Source organism: Hemiscyllium ocellatum, chromosome 33, assembly GCF_020745735.1.
Source record: "Hemiscyllium ocellatum isolate sHemOce1 chromosome 33, sHemOce1.pat.X.cur, whole genome shotgun sequence".
NCBI lineage: Eukaryota > Metazoa > Chordata > Chondrichthyes > Orectolobiformes > Hemiscylliidae > Hemiscyllium > Hemiscyllium ocellatum.
In genome coordinates, this window is record NC_083433.1 from 20,951,747 (window position 1) to 20,965,846 (window position 14,100).

At 51.5% G+C, this 14,100-nt stretch overlaps 7 non-coding genes across 7 annotated transcripts; all 7 read right to left on the reverse strand.

Moving 5' to 3' along the window:
* Positions 1 to 26: 26 nt before the first annotated feature.
* LOC132831682 (U2 spliceosomal RNA) lies at positions 27 to 218 on the reverse strand. The gene has a single exon (XR_009646637.1). It is a non-coding gene; the product is annotated as a U2 spliceosomal RNA (small nuclear RNA).
* A 1,809-nt stretch (positions 219 to 2,027) lies between these two features.
* LOC132831683 (U2 spliceosomal RNA) lies at positions 2,028 to 2,219 on the reverse strand. The gene has a single exon (XR_009646638.1). It is a non-coding gene; the product is annotated as a U2 spliceosomal RNA (small nuclear RNA).
* A 1,815-nt stretch (positions 2,220 to 4,034) lies between these two features.
* LOC132831685 (U2 spliceosomal RNA) lies at positions 4,035 to 4,226 on the reverse strand. Its single transcript, XR_009646640.1, has one exon. It is a non-coding gene; the product is annotated as a U2 spliceosomal RNA (small nuclear RNA).
* A 1,813-nt stretch (positions 4,227 to 6,039) lies between these two features.
* Positions 6,040 to 6,231, reverse strand: LOC132831687 (U2 spliceosomal RNA). Its single transcript, XR_009646641.1, has one exon. It is a non-coding gene; the product is annotated as a U2 spliceosomal RNA (small nuclear RNA).
* Positions 6,232 to 8,033: 1,802 nt separating this feature from the next.
* LOC132831688 (U2 spliceosomal RNA) lies at positions 8,034 to 8,225 on the reverse strand. The gene has a single exon (XR_009646642.1). It is a non-coding gene; the product is annotated as a U2 spliceosomal RNA (small nuclear RNA).
* Positions 8,226 to 10,024: 1,799 nt separating this feature from the next.
* On the reverse strand, positions 10,025 to 10,216 carry LOC132831689 (U2 spliceosomal RNA). The gene has a single exon (XR_009646643.1). It is a non-coding gene; the product is annotated as a U2 spliceosomal RNA (small nuclear RNA).
* Positions 10,217 to 12,032: 1,816 nt separating this feature from the next.
* LOC132831690 (U2 spliceosomal RNA) lies at positions 12,033 to 12,224 on the reverse strand. Its single transcript, XR_009646644.1, has one exon. It is a non-coding gene; the product is annotated as a U2 spliceosomal RNA (small nuclear RNA).
* Between the last annotated feature and the right edge of the window lie 1,876 nt (positions 12,225 to 14,100).

Consider the following 14,100-nt stretch of genomic DNA (forward strand, 5'->3'; position numbering starts at 1 on the left):
TCACCTGCTTTTGAACTTGGGTAAGCGTTGGGTGCACCATTCCTGGAAACACTGCAATACCAGGCTGATACATGGAGAGGACAGAGCAAGCCCTTAAGCCATCTCCCTGCTCCAAAAATCCATTTAATACAAACACTCCCACCTTCGGGAGATATCAGCGATTAAACTGATAAGAACAGAAACTACACATATTCCAAGCCAAAAGGCCGAGAAGCGATAGCACATTAATACTCCAACGGTGGAGGTCATATTTGCCGACTATCCTTTCCATCAGTTTGATGATATTCAAAGTTCCTTTATTCCCTTACCGTCTACCTTCCTTCCAAGATATCCAACCAGACCGGAAGATCACTCTGCAGCAGTCGCTGTGCTTTCCCCGTGGTTTTCTGTTACGTAGCCGCGTAGGTCGCGCTGACGACCAATCAGATGGCACGGGCCGGAGCCACCGCACGTCAGGTCGACTGCAGAGAGGTTTCTCCCGGTGATCGGGGACAGCGGCGGCGGCAGGGTCATTCATTCCCCGGCAGGGTCATTCATTCCCCCGGCATCTACAAGATTCACCAGAATTCCTCAGGCAGCACCTTGCAAACCCATGGCCAACGCAGCCTCGAAGGATGACGGCAGCAGATCCACGGGAACACCACCATTCGCAAGTTCTCCCCCCGCCGAGGCACTCGCTGTCCTGAATTGCAAATATGTCCTTGTTCCTCCGGTGTTACCGGGTCAAAATCGGGAATCCCCGCCCAAACAGCATCGCGGGGCTACCGACAGCACTTGGACTGCAGCGGTTCGAGAGAGCAGCTCACCACCAGGCTGATCTCGGCATGGGCGAGAAATGTTGGCCTTGACGGAAAGATCCTATTCATTGCCTCCCCTTGTGTTGGTGTAGCTTGCCCATAAATGCCAATCATCGTTTCCCTCACGTACAGGATTCGCTCCTCGGCATTCCGCATCAATCCGAAAAGTTGCGAAAAGCGAATTACGTCCGTGCACCCTTTCTTTATCGTCCACTTTCAATATCCTCTCTACTTGTATCCGACTCTCTGTGGAGAATGGGGAGGGAGCTGATCTCCCCGTGTAAACATGTCACGCTGCAAGCGCGCCTCATCACCACCAGCAGCTCGATTCGACATCTCCGTTCACATTGCTGCAGATCGCTGACAACATTATAATCCGACCCAGTTGACAAACTGACAACTGTTTCGCTACTTGCACCGCAAATGATGACAAATCGTTCCAAATCGTACGGGTGGCACAGTGGATCAGTGGTTAGTACGGCTGCCTGGTGGCACCAGGGAGCTGAAGCCAGTTCCAGCCTTGGGCGATCGTCTGCGTGAATAATCTTTACGTACAGACGTAGCTACTAAAGCAGGTCGCTTCCGTACAGTAGTTTGCGAAGAAACAAACAGAGATGGGGGTTTCACTCTATTCAGGAAACAGACTAAAGACATTTCTTTCTTGTTCAAGAAAATATTAGGATAAATTTGTTGCCTCGGGGTTGGGGGGGAGGCGGGGGGGTTGGGAAGGGGCTGTGGGGGCTGATCTGATAGCCATTTGACATTGGCTGAGTCATGGGATCCCACAACCTGATTTGACTGTGTTAAAAATCCCACAACACCAGGTTTCAGCCCAACGGGGTTCTTTGAAATTACAGCAGTCACCCCACCCCCCGCCACCGCCGTACCATCGGTGGGATACGTTCCAAGAACGACCGCAGAAGCCCAAAACGGCAGACAAGGGCAAATCCATTCATTCAAATTGGCAAGTTACCTTCCTGGCAGGCCCCTGGTTCCAGAATGTTCCCTGTAGCACGTTGGGGTTACCCCTGTCCTGGCTTTCAGCGTGCTGCACCTTCATCAGGTAACTGCAGAGCAGGTTCATAAGACAGAAAACCCGTAACAAAAGACGATAGTTTCCTGCAACTGAAAAGACAATAGATGCAACAATCACTGACTGCCATCAACACGGCAAACTAGCAAAGGCAAGAGATTCACATTGCATTCACCTGCTTTTGAACTTGGGTAAGCGTTGGGTGCACCATTCCTGGAAACACTGCAATACCAGGCTGATACATGGAGAGGACAGAGCAAGCCCTTAAGCCATCTCCCTGCTCCAAAAATCCATTTAATACAAACACTCCCACCTTCGGGAGATATCAGCGATTAAACTGATAAGAACAGAAACTACACATATTCCAAGCCAAAAGGCCGAGAAGCGATAGCACATTAATACTCCAACGGTGGAGGTCATATTTGCCGACTATCCTTTCCATCAGTTTGATGATATTCAAAGTTCCTTTATTCCCTTACCGTCTACCTTCCTTCCAAGATATCCAACCAGACCGGAAGATCACTCTGCAGCAGTCGCTGTGCTTTCCCCGTGCTTTTCTGTTACGTAGCCGCGTAGGTCGCGCTGACGACCAATCAGATGGCACGGGCCGGAGCCACCGCACGTCAGGTCGACTGCAGAGAGGTTTCTCCCGGTGATCGGGGACAGCGGCGGCGGCGGCAGGGTCATTCATTCCCCCGGCAGGGTCATTCATTCCCCCGGCATCTACAAGATTCACCAGAATTCCTCAGGCAGCACCTTGCAAACCCATGGCCAACGCAGCCTCGAAGGATGACGGCAGCAGATCCACGGGAACACCACCATTCGCAAGTTCTCCCCCCCGCCGAGGCACTCGCTGTCCTGAATTGCAAATATGTCCTTGTTCCTCCGGTGTTACCGGGTCAAAATCGGGAATCCCCGCCCAAACAGCATCGCGGGGCTACCGACAGCACTTGGACTGCAGCGGTTCGAGAGAGCAGCTCACCACCAGGCTGATCTCGGCATGGGCGAGAAATGTTGGCCTTGACGGAAAGATCCTATTCATTGCCTCCCCTTGTGTTGGTGTAGCTTGCCCATAAATGCCAATCATCGTTTCCCTCACGTACAGGATTCGCTCCTCGGCATTCCGCATCAATCCGAAAAGTTGCGAAAAGCGAATTACGTCCGTGCACCCTTTCTTTATCGTCCACTTTCAATATCCTCTCTACTTGTATCCGACTCTCTGTGGAGAATGGGGAGGGAGCTGATCTCCCCGTGTAAACATGTCACGCTGCAAGCGCGCCTCATCACCACCAGCAGCTCGATTCGACATCTCCGTTCACATTGCTGCAGATCGCTGACAACATTATAATCCGACCCAGTTGACAAACTGACAACTGTTTCGCTACTTGCACCGCAAATGATGACAAATCGTTCCAAATCGTACGGGTGGCACAGTGGATCAGTGGTTAGTACGGCTGCCTGGTGGCACCAGGGAGCTGAAGCCAGTTCCAGCCTTGGGCGATCGTCTGCGTGAATAATCTTTACGTACAGACGTAGCTACTAAAGCAGGTCGCTTCCGTACAGTAGTTTGCGAAGAAACAAACAGAGATGGGGGTTTCACTCTATTCAGGAAACAGACTAAAGACATTTCTTTCTTGTTCAAGAAAATATTAGGATAAATTTGTTGCCTCGGGGTTGGGGGGGGAGGCGGGGGGGTTGGGAAGGGGCTGTGGGGGCTGATCTGATAGCCATTTGACATTGGCTGAGTCATGGGATCCCACAACCTGATTTGACTGTGTTAAAAATCCCACAACACCAGGTTTCAGCCCAACGGGGTTCTTTGAAATTACAGCAGTCACCCCACCCCCCGCCACCGCCGTACCATCGGTGGGATACGTTCCAAGAACGACCGCAGAAGCCCAAAACGGCAGACAAGGGCAAATCCATTCATTCAAATTGGCAAGTTACCTTCCTGGCAGGCCCCTGGTTCCAGAATGTTCCCTGTAGCACGTTGGGGTTACCCCTGTCCTGGCTTTCAGCGTGCTGCACCTTCATCAGGTAACTGCAGAGCAGGTTCATAAGACAGAAAACCCGTAACAAAAGACGATAGTTTCCTGCAACTGAAAAGACAATAGATGCAACAATCACTGACTGCCATCAACACGGCAAACTAGCAAAGGCAAGAGATTCACATTGCATTCACCTGCTTTTGAACTTGGGTAAGCGTTGGGTGCACCATTCCTGGAAACACTGCAATACCAGGCTGATACATGGAGAGGACAGAGCAAGCCCTTAAGCCATCTCCCTGCTCCAAAAATCCATTTAATACAAACACTCCCACCTTCGGGAGATATCAGCGATTAAACTGATAAGAACAGAAACTACACATATTCCAAGCCAAAAGGCCGAGAAGCGATAGCACATTAATACTCCAACGGTGGAGGTCATATTTGCCGACTATCCTTTCCATCAGTTTGATGATATTCAAAGTTCCTTTATTCCCTTACCGTCTACCTTCCTTCCAAGATATCCAACCAGACCGGAAGATCACTCTGCAGCAGTCGCTGTGCTTTCCCCGTGCTTTTCTGTACGTAGCCGCGTAGGTCGCGCTGACGACCAATCAGATGGCACGGGCCGGAGCCACCGCACGTCAGGTCGACTGCAGAGAGGTTTCTCCCGGTGATCGGGGACAGCGGCGGCGGCAGGGTCATTCATTCCCCCGGCAGGGTCATTCATTCCCCGGCATCTACAAGATTCACCAGAATTCCTCAGGCAGCACCTTGCAAACCCATGGCCAACGCAGCCTCGAAGGATGACGGCAGCAGATCCACGGGAACACCACCATTCGCAAGTTCTCCCCCCCGCCGAGGCACTCGCTGTCCTGAATTGCAAATATGTCCTTGTTCCTCCGGTGTTACCGGGTCAAAATCGGGAATCCCCGCCCAAACAGCATCGCGGGGCTACCGACAGCACTTGGACTGCAGCGGTTCGAGAGAGCAGCTCACCACCAGGCTGATCTCGGCATGGGCGAGAAATGTTGGCCTTGACGGAAAGATCCTATTCATTGCCTCCCCTTGTGTTGGTGTAGCTTGCCCATAAATGCCAATCATCGTTTCCCTCACGTACAGGATTCGCTCCTCGGCATTCCGCATCAATCCGAAAAGTTGCGAAAAGCGAATTACGTCCGTGCACCCTTTCTTTATCGTCCACTTTCAATATCCTCTCTACTTGTATCCGACTCTCTGTGGAGAATGGGGAGGGAGCTGATCTCCCCGTGTAAACATGTCACGCTGCAAGCGCGCCTCATCACCACCAGCAGCTCGATTCGACATCTCCGTTCACATTGCTGCAGATCGCTGACAACATTATAATCCGACCCAGTTGACAAACTGACAACTGTTTCGCTACTTGCACCGCAAATGATGACAAATCGTTCCAAATCGTACGGGTGGCACAGTGGATCAGTGGTTAGTACGGCTGCCTGGTGGCACCAGGGAGCTGAAGCCAGTTCCAGCCTTGGGCGATCGTCTGCGTGAATAATCTTTACGTACAGACGTAGCTACTAAAGCAGGTCGCTTCCGTACAGTAGTTTGCGAAGAAACAAACAGAGATGGGGGTTTCACTCTATTCAGGAAACAGACTAAAGACATTTCTTTCTTGTTCAAGAAAATATTAGGATAAATTTGTTGCCTCGGGGTTGGGGGGGGAGGCGGGGGGGTTGGGAAGGGGCTGTGGGGGCTGATCTGATAGCCATTTGACATTGGCTGAGTCATGGGATCCCACAACCTGATTTGACTGTGTTAAAAATCCCACAACACCAGGTTTCAGCCCAACGGGGTTCTTTGAAATTACAGCAGTCACCCCACCCCCCCCCGCCACCGCCGTACCATCGGTGGGATACGTTCCAAGAACGACCGCAGAAGCCCAAAACGGCAGACAAGGGCAAATCCATTCATTCAAATTGGCAAGTTACCTTCCTGGCAGGCCCCTGGTTCCAGAATGTTCCCTGTAGCACGTTGGGGTTACCCCTGTCCTGGCTTTCAGCGTGCTGCACCTTCATCAGGTAACTGCAGAGCAGGTTCATAAGACAGAAAACCCGTAACAAAAGACGATAGTTTCCTGCAACTGAAAAGACAATAGATGCAACAATCACTGACTGCCATCAACACGGCAAACTAGCAAAGGCAAGAGATTCACATTGCATTCACCTGCTTTTGAACTTGGGTAAGCGTTGGGTGCACCATTCCTGGAAACACTGCAATACCAGGCTGATACATGGAGAGGACAGAGCAAGCCCTTAAGCCATCTCCCTGCTCCAAAAATCCATTTAATACAAACACTCCCACCTTCGGGAGATATCAGCGATTAAACTGATAAGAACAGAAACTACACATATTCCAAGCCAAAAGGCCGAGAAGCGATAGCACATTAATACTCCAACGGTGGAGGTCATATTTGCCGACTATCCTTTCCATCAGTTTGATGATATTCAAAGTTCCTTTATTCCCTTACCGTCTACCTTCCTTCCAAGATATCCAACCAGACCGGAAGATCACTCTGCAGCAGTCGCTGTGCTTTCCCCGTGCTTTTCTGTCCATCTGTTACGTAGCCGCGTAGGTCGCGCTGACGACCAATCAGATGGCACGGGCCGGAGCCACCGCACGTCAGGTCGACTGCAGAGAGGTTTCTCCCCGTGATCGGGGACAGCGGCGGCGGCAGGGTCATTCATTCCCCCGGCATCTACAAGATTCACCAGAATTCCTCAGGCAGCACCTTGCAAACCCATGGCCAACGCAGCCTCGAAGGATGACGGCAGCAGATCCACGGGAACACCACCATTCGCAAGTTCTCCCCCCCCCCGCCGAGGCACTCGCTGTCCTGAATTGCAAATATGTCCTTGTTCCTCCGGTGTTACCGGGTCAAAATCGGGAATCCCCGCCCAAACAGCATCGCGGGGCTACCGACAGCACTTGGACTGCAGCGGTTCGAGAGAGCAGCTCACCACCAGGCTGATCTCGGCATGGGCGAGAAATGTTGGCCTTGACGGAAAGATCCTATTCATTGCCTCCCCTTGTGTTGGTGTAGCTTGCCCATAAATGCCAATCATCGTTTCCCTCACGTACAGGATTCGCTCCTCGGCATTCCGCATCAATCCGAAAAGTTGCGAAAAGCGAATTACGTCCGTGCACCCTTTCTTTATCGTCCACTTTCAATATCCTCTCTACTTGTATCCGACTCTCTGTGGAGAATGGGGAGGGAGCTGATCTCCCCGTGTAAACATGTCACGCTGCAAGCGCGCCTCATCACCACCAGCAGCTCGATTCGACATCTCCGTTCACATTGCTGCAGATCGCTGACAACATTATAATCCGACCCAGTTGACAAACTGACAACTGTTTCGCTACTTGCACCGCAAATGATGACAAATCGTTCCAAATCGTACGGGTGGCACAGTGGATCAGTGGTTAGTACGGCTGCCTGGTGGCACCAGGGAGCTGAAGCCAGTTCCAGCCTTGGGCGATCGTCTGCGTGAATAATCTTTACGTACAGACGTAGCTACTAAAGCAGGTCGCTTCCGTACAGTAGTTTGCGAAGAAACAAACAGAGATGGGGGTTTCACTCTATTCAGGAAACAGACTAAAGACATTTCTTCCTTGTTCAAGAAAATATTAGGATAAATTTGTTGCCTCGGGGTGGGGGGGGGGGGGGGGGGGGGGGTTGGGAGGGGCTGTGGGGGCTGATCTGATAGCCATTTGACATTGGCTGAGTCATGGGATCCCACAACCTGATTTGACTGTGTAAAAATCCCACAACACCAGGTTTCAGCCCAACGGGTTCTTTGAAATTACAGCAGTCACCCCACCCCCCGCCACCGCCGTACCATCGGTGGGATACGTTCCAAGAACGACCGCAGAAGCCCAAAACGGCAGACAAGGGCAAATCCATTCATTCAAATTGGCAAGTTACCTTCCTGGCAGGCCCCTGGTTCCAGAATGTTCCCTGTAGCACGTTGGGGTTACCCCTGTCCTGGCTTTCAGCGTGCTGCACCTTCATCAGGTAACTGCAGAGCAGGTTCATAAGACAGAAAACCCGTAACAAAAGACGATAGTTTCCTGCAACTGAAAAGACAATAGATGCAACAATCACTGACTGCCATCAACACGGCAAACTAGCAAAGGCAAGAGATTCACATTGCATTCACCTGCTTTTGAACTTGGGTAAGCGTTGGGTGCACCATTCCTGGAAACACTGCAATACCAGGCTGATACATGGAGAGGACAGAGCAAGCCCTTAAGCCATCTCCCTGCTCCAAAAATCCATTTAATACAAACACTCCCACCTTCGGGAGATATCAGCGATTAAACTGATAAGAACAGAAACTACACATATTCCAAGCCAAAAGGCCGAGAAGCGATAGCACATTAATACTCCAACGGTGGAGGTCATATTTGCCGACTATCCTTTCCATCAGTTTGATGATATTCAAAGTTCCTTTATTCCCTTACCGTCTACCTTCCTTCCAAGATATCCAACCAGACCGGAAGATCACTCTGCAGCAGTCGCTGTGCTTTCCCCGTGCTTTTCTGTCCATCTGTTACGTAGCCGCGTAGGTCGCGCTGACGACCAATCAGATGGCACGGGCCGGAGCCACCGCACGTCAGGTCGACTGCAGAGAGGTTTCTCCCGGTGATCGGGGACAGCGGCGGCGGCAGGGTCATTCATTCCCCCGGCATCTACAAGATTCACCAGAATTCCTCAGGCAGCACCTTGCAAACCCATGGCCAACGCAGCCTCGAAGGATGACGGCAGCAGATCCACGGGAACACCACCATTCGCAAGTTCTCCCCCCCGCCGAGGCACTCGCTGTCCTGAATTGCAAATATGTCCTTGTTCCTCCGGTGTTACCGGGTCAAAATCGGGAATCCCCGCCCAAACAGCATCGCGGGGCTACCGACAGCACTTGGACTGCAGCGGTTCGAGAGAGCAGCTCACCACCAGGCTGATCTCGGCATGGGCGAGAAATGTTGGCCTTGACGGAAAGATCCTATTCATTGCCTCCCCTTGTGTTGGTGTAGCTTGCCCATAAATGCCAATCATCGTTTCCCTCACGTACAGGATTCGCTCCTCGGCATTCCGCATCAATCCGAAAAGTTGCGAAAAGCGAATTACGTCCGTGCACCCTTTCTTTATCGTCCACTTTCAATATCCTCTCTACTTGTATCCGACTCTCTGTGGAGAATGGGGAGGGAGCTGATCTCCCCGTGTAAACATGTCACGCTGCAAGCGCGCCTCATCACCACCAGCAGCTCGATTCGACATCTCCGTTCACATTGCTGCAGATCGCTGACAACATTATAATCCGACCCAGTTGACAAACTGACAACTGTTTCGCTACTTGCACCGCAAATGATGACAAATCGTTCCAAATCGTACGGGTGGCACAGTGGATCAGTGGTTAGTACGGCTGCCTGGTGGCACCAGGGAGCTGAAGCCAGTTCCAGCCTTGGGCGATCGTCTGCGTGAATAATCTTTACGTACAGACGTAGCTACTAAAGCAGGTCGCTTCCGTACAGTAGTTTGCGAAGAAACAAACAGAGATGGGGGTTTCACTCTATTCAGGAAACAGACTAAAGACATTTCTTCCTTGTTCAAGAAAATATTAGGATAAATTTGTTGCCTCGGGGGTGGGGGGGGAGGCGGGGGGGTTGGGAAGGGGCTGTGGGGGCTGATCTGATAGCCATTTGACATTGGCTGAGTCATGGGATCCCACAACCTGATTTGACTGTGTTAAAAATCCCACAACACCAGTTTTCAGCCCAACGGGGTTCTTTGAAATTACAGCAGTCACCCCACCCCCCGCCACCGCCGTACCATCGGTGGGATACGTTCCAAGAACGACCGCAGAAGCCCAAAACGGCAGACAAGGGCAAATCCATTCATTCAAATTGGCAAGTTACCTTCCTGGCAGGCCCCTGGTTCCAGAATGTTCCCTGTAGCACGTTGGGGTTACCCCTGTCCTGGCTTTCAGCGTGCTGCACCTTCATCAGGTAACTGCAGAGCAGGTTCATAAGACAGAAAACCCGTAACAAAAGACGATAGTTTCCTGCAACTGAAAAGACAATAGATGCAACAATCACTGACTGCCATCAACACGGCAAACTAGCAAAGGCAAGAGATTCACATTGCATTCACCTGCTTTTGAACTTGGGTAAGCGTTGGGTGCACCATTCCTGGAAACACTGCAATACCAGGCTGATACATGGAGAGGACAGAGCAAGCCCTTAAGCCATCTCCCTGCTCCAAAAATCCATTTAATACAAACACTCCCACCTTCGGGAGATATCAGCGATTAAACTGATAAGAACAGAAACTACACATATTCCAAGCCAAAAGGCCGAGAAGCGATAGCACATTAATACTCCAACGGTGGAGGTCATATTTGCCGACTATCCTTTCCATCAGTTTGATGATATTCAAAGTTCCTTTATTCCCTTACCGTCTACCTTCCTTCCAAGATATCCAACCAGACCGGAAGATCACTCTGCAGCAGTCGCTGTGCTTTCCCCCCCGTGCTTTTCTGTTACGTAGCCGCGTAGGTCGCGCTGACGACCAATCAGATGGCACGGGCCGGAGCCACCGCACGTCAGGTCGACTGCAGAGAGGTTTCTCCCGGTGATCGGGGACAGCGGCGGCGGCAGGGTCATTCATTCCCCCGGCAGGGTCATTCATTCCCCCGGCATCTACAAGATTCACCAGAATTCCTCAGGCAGCACCTTGCAAACCCATGGCCAACGCAGCCTCGAAGGATGACGGCAGCAGATCCACGGGAACACCACCATTCGCAAGTTCTCCCCCCCCCGCCGAGGCACTCGCTGTCCTGAATTGCAAATATGTCCTTGTTCCTCCGGTGTTACCGGGTCAAAATCGGGAATCCCCGCCCAAACAGCATCGCGGGGCTACCGACAGCACTTGGACTGCAGCGGTTCGAGAGAGCAGCTCACCACCAGGCTGATCTCGGCATGGGCGAGAAATGTTGGCCTTGACGGAAAGATCCTATTCATTGCCTCCCCTTGTGTTGGTGTAGCTTGCCCATAAATGCCAATCATCGTTTCCCTCACGTACAGGATTCGCTCCTCGGCATTCCGCATCAATCCGAAAAGTTGCGAAAAGCGAATTACGTCCGTGCACCCTTTCTTTATCGTCCACTTTCAATATCCTCTCTACTTGTATCCGACTCTCTGTGGAGAATGGGGAGGGAGCTGATCTCCCCGTGTAAACATGTCACGCTGCAAGCGCGCCTCATCACCACCAGCAGCTCGATTCGACATCTCCGTTCACATTGCTGCAGATCGCTGACAACATTATAATCCGACCCAGTTGACAAACTGACAACTGTTTCGCTACTTGCACCGCAAATGATGACAAATCGTTCCAAATCGTACGGGTGGCACAGTGGATCAGTGGTTAGTACGGCTGCCTGGTGGCACCAGGGAGCTGAAGCCAGTTCCAGCCTTGGGCGATCGTCTGCGTGAATAATCTTTACGTACAGACGTAGCTACTAAAGCAGGTCGCTTCCGTACAGTAGTTTGCGAAGAAACAAACAGAGATGGGGGTTTCACTCTATTCAGGAAACAGACTAAAGACATTTCTTTCTTGTTCAAGAAAATATTAGGATAAATTTGTTGCCTCGGGGGTGGGGGGGGAGGCGGGGGGGTTGGGAGGGGCTGTGGGGGCTGATCTGATAGCCATTTGACATTGGCTGAGTCATGGGATCCCACAACCTGATTTGACTGTGTTAAAAATCCCACAACACCAGGTTTCAGCCCAACGGGGTTCTTTGAAATTACAGCAGTCACCCCACCCCCCGCCACCCCCGTACCATCGGTGGGATACGTTCCAAGAACGACCGCAGAAGCCCAAAACGGCAGACAAGGGCAAATCCATTCATTCAAATTGGCAAGTTACCTTCCTGGCAGGCCCCTGGTTCCAGAATGTTCCCTGTAGCACGTTGGGGTTACCCCTGTCCTGGCTTTCAGCGTGCTGCACCTTCATCAGGTAACTGCAGAGCAGGTTCATAAGACAGAAAACCCGTAACAAAAGACGATAGTTTCCTGCAACTGAAAAGACAATAGATGCAACAATCACTGACTGCCATCAACACGGCAAACTAGCAAAGGCAAGAGATTCACATTGCATTCACCTGCTTTTGAACTTGGGTAAGCGTTGGGTGCACCATTCCTGGAAACACTGCAATACCAGGCTGATACATGGAGAGGACAGAGCAAGCCCTTAAGCCATCTCCCTGCTCCAAAAATCCATTTAATACAAACACTCCCACCTTCGGGAGATATCAGCGATTAAACTGATAAGAACAGAAACTACACATATTCCAAGCCAAAAGGCCGAGAAGCGATAGCACATTAATACTCCAACGGTGGAGGTCATATTTGCCGACTATCCTTTCCATCAGTTTGATGATATTCAAAGTTCCTTTATTCCCTTACCGTCTACCTTCCTTCCAAGATATCCAACCAGACCGGAAGATCACTCTGCAGCAGTCGCTGTGCTTTCCCCGTGCTTTTCTGTCCATCTGTAGCCGCGTAGGTCGCGCTGACGACCAATCAGATGGCACGGGCCGGAGCCACCGCACGTCAGGTCGACTGCAGAGAGGTTTCTCCCGGTGATCGGGGACAGCGGCGGCGGCAGGGTCATTCATTCCCCCGGCATCTATTCAAAGATTCACCAGAATTCCTCAGGCAGCACCTTGCAAACCCATGGCCAACGCAGCCTCGAAGGATGACGGCAGCAGATCCACGGGAACACCACCATTCGCAAGTTCTCCCCCCCGCGCCGAGGCACTCGCTGTCCTGAATTGCAAATATGTCCTTGTTCCTCCGGTGTTACCGGGTCAAAATCGGGAATCCCCGCCCAAACAGCATCGCGGGGCTACCGACAGCACTTGGACTGCAGCGGTTCGAGAGAGCAGCTCACCACCAGGCTGATCTCGGCATGGGCGAGAAATGTTGGCCTTGACGGAAAGATCCTATTCATTGCCTCCCCTTGTGTTGGTGTAGCTTGCCCATAAATGCCAATCATCGTTTCCCTCACGTACAGGATTCGCTCCTCGGCATTCCGCATCAATCCGAAAAGTTGCGAAAAGCGAATTACGTCCGTGCACCCTTTCTTTATCGTCCACTTTCAATATCCTCTCTACTTGTATCCGACTCTCTGTGGAGAATGGGGAGGGAGCTGATCTCCCCGTGTAAACATGTCACGCTGCAAGCGCCTCTCATCACCACCAGCAGCTCGATTCGACATCTCCGTTCACATTGCTGCAGATCGCTGACAACATTATAATCCGACCCAGTTGACAAACTGACAACTGTTTCGCTACTTGCACCGCAAATGATGACAAATCGTTCCAAATCGTACGGGTGGCACAGTGGATCAGTGGTTAGTACGGCTGCCTGGTGGCACCAGGAGCTGAAGCCAGTTCCAGCCTTGGGCGATCGTCTGCGTGAATAATCTTTACGTACAGACGTAGCTACTAAAGCAGGTCGCTTCCGTACAGTAGTTTGCGAAGAAACAAACAGAGATGGGGGTTTCACTCTATTCAGGAAACAGACTAAAGACATTTCTTTCTTGTTCAAGAAAATATTAGGATAAATTTGTTGCCTCGGGGGGGGGGGGGGGAGGCGGGGGGGTTGGGAAGGGGCTGTGGGGCTGATCTGATAGCCATTTGACATTGGCTGAGTCATGGGATCCCACAACCTGATTTGACTGTGTTAAAAATCCCACAACACCAGGTTTCAGCCCAACGGGGTTCTTTGAAATTACAGCAGTCACCCCACCCCCCGCCACCGCCGTACCATCGGTGGGATACGTTCCAAGAACGACCGCAGAAGCCCAAAACGGCAGACAAGGGCAAATCCATTCATTCAAATTGGCAAGTTACCTTCCTGGCAGGCCCCTGGTTCCAGAATGTTCCCTGTAGCACGTTGGGGTTACCCCTGTCCTGGCTTTCAGCGTGCTGCACCTTCATCAGGTAACTGCAGAGCAGGTTCATAAGACAGAAAACCCGTAACAAAAGACGATAGTTTCCTGCAACTGAAAAGACAATAGATGCAACAATCACTGACTGCCATCAACACGGCAAACAGAGCAAGGCAAGAGATTCACATTGCATTCACCTGCTTTTGAACTTGGTAGACGTTGGGTGCACCATTCCTGGAAACACTGCAATACCAGGCTGATACATGGAGAGGACAGAGCAAGCCCTTAAGCCATCTT